Source organism: Halichoeres trimaculatus, unplaced genomic scaffold, assembly GCF_033239565.1.
Source record: "Halichoeres trimaculatus isolate MK-OKI-2021-1 unplaced genomic scaffold, fHalTri1.1 fHalTri1_scaffold_14, whole genome shotgun sequence".
Lineage (NCBI taxonomy): Eukaryota > Metazoa > Chordata > Actinopteri > Labriformes > Labridae > Halichoeres > Halichoeres trimaculatus.
In genome coordinates, this window is record NW_027437192.1 from 29,183,048 (window position 1) to 29,189,999 (window position 6,952).

The window sequence follows — 6,952 nt, forward strand, 5'->3', positions numbered from 1 at the left end:
AACGCTAATTTGACCCCCTAAACATGCTCGAAAACTCACCAAAATCGGCACGCACATCAGGATCGCCAAAAAATTCGAGAAAATACCAAACATGACCCCTGACATCCCATAATACTCTCTAGAGAACCAAAAAACCTAAAAAAAAAATACACAAAAACACACAAAAACGGCCCTAGCCGCCACTAGGAATGTCGTAGAGAGATGAAACCAACACCAAAATTTTCAGCTCAATGAGACACAAAAATCATACGCTGCTACCCTGGACCTATCTCCAACAGGAAGCCGGCTATTTTGCCTTTCAAAATAAGAGTTTTCTGCATTTTTTCCCTTTCTGCAAAAATTTTCTCCTCTGAAACCAAAAATGGCACATGCTTGAAAATACCATCACATGACAGACTAGACCCTGCTCTACAAAAGTTGTGAAGGAAGTTGTTGTTTCTGGCCCGGTTTTCGAATGGCGAGCCCTCAAAGCCGCCGACCGCTTTTGGCCGATTTAGGATTTCTCCATGTTAGCAGATGAGGAGAAAAGATTTCAGGTCAAAACACACATTCTACTAGTGCCGCATTTGGGCCTCTAGACAAAAAACTAAAAGTCATACAGCTTCAAAAATGACATGATTGGATTCCTGACAAAATTGTCTACAACCATATGATATTTTTACACAGATTAAGCCATCATTGTGGCCTACAGGACAAGTAGTTCGGCCATTTCTCTAAAGTAAAAAATCCATTTCTAGCACTTTTCCAGCGCTTTTACAGCGTTTTTGTGACGCATTTGGGCTTCTAGACAAAAAAGTATAACTCGTACAGCTTTAAAAATGCCAAAAATGGATTCCTGACAAGCTCTTCTATCAAATATGATATTTTTGACACAGATTGGGATAAAATTGTGGACTCTGTGAGGACTTCTTTACATTACATGCCTGATAAACTCTCAGTCTCCACTCTGTTTGGGGTTCTGTCACGCTAATTAGAACTCCACGCATGCAGCAGGTGATGTCATTCAGCACAGCAGAGGATACGTTGCCATGGTATCAACTGACTCCCAGACATCCAATAATATTCTCTCAGAGCCATTAGGCTCACTTTCACCCTATGCACACCAAAACAGCCCTAACTGGGGCTAGGAATGTCGTAGAGAGATGAAACCAACACCGAAATGTTCGTCTTATTTTGATGGACACATTGGAGGGAAAACCGGCAGGAGCCCGAGGACCCGTCTAACGCTGCTTGCAGCTTTAATTTTTTCTTATTATTCCGCACCGTCTTTGAACGCAAATTAGACCTGCTAAACATACTCAAAAACTCACCAAAATTGGCACGCACCTCACAATTGCGAAAAATTGCGTAATGATACCAAACATGACCACCTACATCCCATAATAAGCTCAACAGCGCCACCTAGGCACACGCTAAGAGCCCTAGCTCGGGCTAGGAATGTCGTAGAGAGATGAAACCAACACCAAAACGCTCGTGTCATCGAGACGCAAAAATCATACGCTGCTACCCTGGACCTATCTCCAACAGGAAGCCGGCTATTTGCCTCACAAAATTTAAAAAAATTTTTTTGTAACCCTTTCTGCAAAAATTTTCTCCCCTGAAACCAAAAATGGTACAGGTATGAAAATTGCTTCACATGACAGACCAGACCCTGCTCTCCAAAAGTTGTGAAGGAAGTTGTTGTTTCGGGCCCGGTTTTCGAATGGCGAGCCCTCAAAGTCGCCGACCGCTTTTGGCCAATTTAGGATTTCTCCATGTTAGCAGATGAGGAGAACAGATTTCAGGTCAAAACACTCACTACTAGTACTTCTACTAGTGCCGCATTTGGGCCTCTAGACAAAAAACTAAAAGTCATAGAGCTTTAAAAATTACATGGTTGGATTCCTGACAAAATTGTCTACAACCATATGATATTTTTACACAGATTAAGCCAACATTGTGACCTACGGGACAAGTAGTTTGGACGTTTCTCATAAATAAAAAATCCATTTCCAGCACTCTTCCATCTGTCTTGTGACGCATTTGTGCTTCTAGAGAAAAAAGTAAAACTCGTACAGCTTTAAAAATGCCAAAAATGGATTCCTGACAAAAATTACTATCACATATGATATTTTTGACACAGATTGGGGTAAAATTGTGGACTCTGTGAGGATTTCTTTACATTAGATGGCTGATAAACTCTCAGTCTCCACTCTGTTTGGGGTTCTGTCACGCTAATTAGAACTCCAAGCATGCAGCAGGTGATGTCATTCAGCATAGCAGAGGATACGTTGCCATGGTATCAACTGACTCCCAGACATCCCATAATATTCTCTCAGAGCCATTAGGCTCACTTTCACCCTATGCACACCAAAACAGCCCTAACTGGGGCTAGGAATGTCGTAGAGAGATGAAACCAACGCCGAAATGTTCGTCTTATTTTGATGGACACATTGGAGGGAAAACCGGCAGGAGCCCGAGGACCCGTCTAATGCTGCTTGCAGCTTTAATTTCTTATTATTCCACACCGTCAATGAACGCTAATTTGACCCCCTAAACATGCTCGAAAACTCACCAAATTCGGCACGCACATCAGGATCGCCAAAAAATTCGAGAAAATACCAAACATGACCCCTGACATCCCATAATACTCTCTAGAGAACCAAAAAACCTAAAAAAAAAATACACAAAAACACACAAAAACGGCCCTAGCCGCCACTAGGAATGTCGTAGAGAGATGAAACCAACACCAAAATTTTCAGCTCAATGAGACACAAAAATCATACGCTGCTACCCTGGACCTATCTCCAACAGGAAGCCGGCTATTTTGCCTTTCAAAATAAGAGTTTTCTGCATTTTTTCCCTTTCTGCAAAAATTTTCTCCTCTGAAACCAAAAATGGCACATGCTTGAAAATACCATCACATGACAGACTAGACCCTGCTCTACAAAAGTTGTGAAGGAAGTTGTTGTTTCTGGCCCGGTTTTCGAATGGCGAGCCCTCAAAGCCGCCGACCTCTTTTGGCCGATTTAGGATTTCTCCATGTTAGCAGATGAGGAGAAAAGATTTCAGGTCAAAACACACATTCTACTAGTGCTGCATTTGGGCCTCTAGACAAAAAACTAAAAGTCATAGAGCTTTAAAAATTACATGGTTGGATTCCTGACAAAATTGTCTACAACCATATGATATTTTTACACAGATTAAGCCAACATTGTGGCCTACAGGACAAGTAGTTCAGCCATTTCTCTAAAGTAAAAAATCCATTTCTAGCACTTTTCCAGCGCTTTTACAGCGTTTTTGTGACGCATTTGGGCTTCTAGACAAAAAAGTATAACTTGTACAGCTTTAAAAATGCCAAAAATGGATTCCTGACAAGCTCTTCTATCAAATATGATATTTTTGACACAGATTGGGATAAAATTGTGGACTCTGTGAGGACTTCTTTACATTAGATGGCTGATAAACTCTCAGTCTCCACTCTGTTTGGGGTTCTGTCACGCTAATTAGAACTCCACGCATGCAGCAGGTGATGTCATTCAGCACAGCAGAGGATACGTTGCCATAGTATCAACTGACTCCCAGACATCCCATAATATTCTCTCAGGGCCATTAGGCTCACTTTCACCCTATGCACACCAAAACAGCCCTAACTGGGGCTAGGAATGTCGTAGAGAGATGAAACCAACGCCGAAATGTTCGTCTTATTTTGATGGACACATTGGAGGGAAAACCGGCAGGAGCCCGAGGACCCGTCTAACGCTGCTTGCAGCTTTAATTAGGGTCCTCGGCCAACGGAAGAGGGCACCTTCTAGCAAGAGCTAGAAGGTGCCCTCGGCCGAAGGCCGAGGGCACTATTGTATTTCGTCCGTTTCTTTTTTTTTTTTCTTATTATTATTATTATTCCCTCCTCCAGTAAATCGCTTATTAGGTCCTCTTAACATATTCGAAAACTCACCAAAATTGGCACACAGATTATGGATGCCGAAAATTTTCGTTTGATACTAAACATGACCCCCAACATCCCATAATAAGCTCAATAGCGCCACCTAGGCACACGCTAAGGGCCCTAGCTCGGGCTAGGAATGTCGTAAAGAGATGAAACAAACACCAAAATGTTCGTATGATCGAGACGCAAAAATCATACGCTGCTACCCTGGACCCATCTCCAACAGGAAGCCAGCAATTTGCCCCCCAAAATAAAAATTTTTTTTTTTTTAGCCTTTCTTTAGAAATTATACCCTCTGAAACCAAAAATGGTACAGGTTTGAGACTACCATCACATGACAGACTAGACCCTGCTCTCCAAAAGTTGTGAAGGAAGTTGTTATTTCTGGCCCGGTTTTCGAATGGCGAGCCCTCAAAGCCGCCGACCGCTTTTGGCCGATTTAGGATTTCTCCATGTTAGCAGATGAGGAGAAAAGATTTCAGGTCAAAACACTCATTCTACTAGTGCCGCATTTGGGCCTCTAGACAAAAAACTACAAGTCATAGAGCTTTAAAAATTACATGGTTGGATTCCTGACAAAATTGTCTACAACCATATGATATTTTTACACAGATTAAGCCAACATTGTGACCTACAGGACAAGTACTTCGGACGTTTCTCATAAATAAAAAATCCATTTCCAGCACTCTTCCATCTGTCTTGTGACGCATTTGGGCTTCTAGACAAAAAAGTATAACTCGTACAGCTTTAAAAATGCCAAAAATGGATTCCTCACAAGCTCTACTATCAAATATGATATTTTTGACACAGATTGGGGTAAAATTGTGGACTCTGTGAGGATTTCTTTACATAAGATGCCTGATAAAAACTCCCTCCAGCTCTAGTCACACTCGTGTCACGCTAATTAGAATTCCAAGCATGAAGCAGGTGATGTCATTCAGCATAGCAGAGGATACGTTGCCATGGTATCAACTGACTCCCTGACATCCCATAATATTCTCTCAGAGCCATTAGACTCACTTCCAGCCTACGCACACCAAAACAGCCCTAACTGGGGCTAGGAATGTCGTAGAGAGATGAAACAAACGCCAAAATGTTTGTCTCATTGACACAAAAAAATACACACTGAAACCTTGACCTTTTCCAGACAGGAAGTTGTCTATTTCTCTTTGAAAATAACATTTCCACACATTATTACTACAACAACATGTTACTAAAATATTTTTTACACTGATTTGGGTAAAATTTTGGACTGTGAGGATTTCTTTCCCAAAGATTTCTCATAAATTGTCAGTCTGCACTCTACTTGATTTCTGTCTCACACTAATTAGGAGTTCCCTACAGCTGGTCTTCACATGACTCAGCAGAGGGAATGAGACATTGTATCAACTGTCATAGCACTAAGAGGCCAGAGTGGGATGAAACGGACTGTTGAGTGGAAACCAGTATGACAGACAGGCAAGAGCATCAAAACTCATTCAACTCATCAACATTTTAATGCCAATTAGGGCCTTATTTTTAGAATTATGAATTCAATGCCTTTTAAGACTTTTCAAGGATCCGCAGGAACCTTGCCAGCCACTGCTTCCTGTTTATCTCGTGAATATTCAATTTGCCACGTGCTTCTTGGGTACAAGCAGGGCAATTGCTACCTGGTATCCATTGGTGTTATGGCAGCCTAAAAATTCACACTCTCCCAGATATCCCTGGCATAGTTAATTTACAGTGATAAAACACAAATACTTTGGTTTACATTCATTCTTCAGACCGCTCCCATTTCAATGTATGTTACTTAAGGAGCTTTTTTCCACCGCAGTAATTGCGGCTTGTCAACTTTTGGGGTTCCTCAGGATTGGTCTGTAGTTGGTAGAGAGTAGGGAATGAGTAAGTGATTTCAGACACAAACACACATTATAAAGTCTGAGGCTCCTGGCAGATCTACACTTACTCACCTAAGGCCTCCTCCCTGTGAGAGGAGGACACTCATGATTACCAGGATTTATTCAAATCACATCCATGAAAAATTGGGATCTGTAAATTTATGTCCTCATCCCAAAGGGAGAATATATATATATATATATATATATATATATATATATATATATATATATATATATATATATATATATATATATATATATATATATATATATATAATAACAACAACACACCTTTAACTGTCAACTCTCTTAATCACTAAGCGATACCATAATTATGTAGTTTTGACATTTGTATGTCCATGTCCTCCCGAACAGGGATCATCCTTTAGGAGTAAAGAAAACTCTGAAGACTTCCTTGTAATATAGCTAAAACATTAGCACATAAACAACTTGTACATCTCAGGAAGTTTGAAACTTTAGAGGTAAAAATTTACATTTGAAACAAGCAAAGTAAAAGGCTTGTCTCTTCTTAGTATGATCAAATCGAGCCCCCCCAAAATTCTCGTACTGCTGGATCTACTCACAGCTGCAGCTTCACACATTAGTTAAACTATAAGAAGGTCACAGGGTTGCCACTGAATTTTGATCTAGCATATGAATGCAAACCATTTGTTTGAAGATACTTTCATAAACAAAAACACTTAACAGTGGAACTTAACACTCATTGCACCCATTGAAATGAAGTTTTTTTTTGTCTCTGGTTGCATTCATTTTTTTTTTCAACAAGGCTGCAAGTACAGGTGTGAAACAAACATGTTGGGTGTGATGGGGTTGAATGAATGTGCACCTCTCATTCCAAATGAAACATTCAGGTGCTTCACTACAGATACTTTTTTCTCATCACATCAATCACACTTTCCCCACTTTGTGGCTCATACCTACAACTTTATATTGGAAAACTCACCACCTATAAAAAAAAAATGAAATCTTGCTTATAATTATAAAAAATATACTTAACAAGGAACATAATTTACTCTGTAACCAAGTCATCGAGAACTTTAAAATTTTAATGAGACTACGTTACCAGAATTGTTTTTAATGAACTCACATCTGGGTGGCTGGTGTGGGACCAAGACAGTAAAAT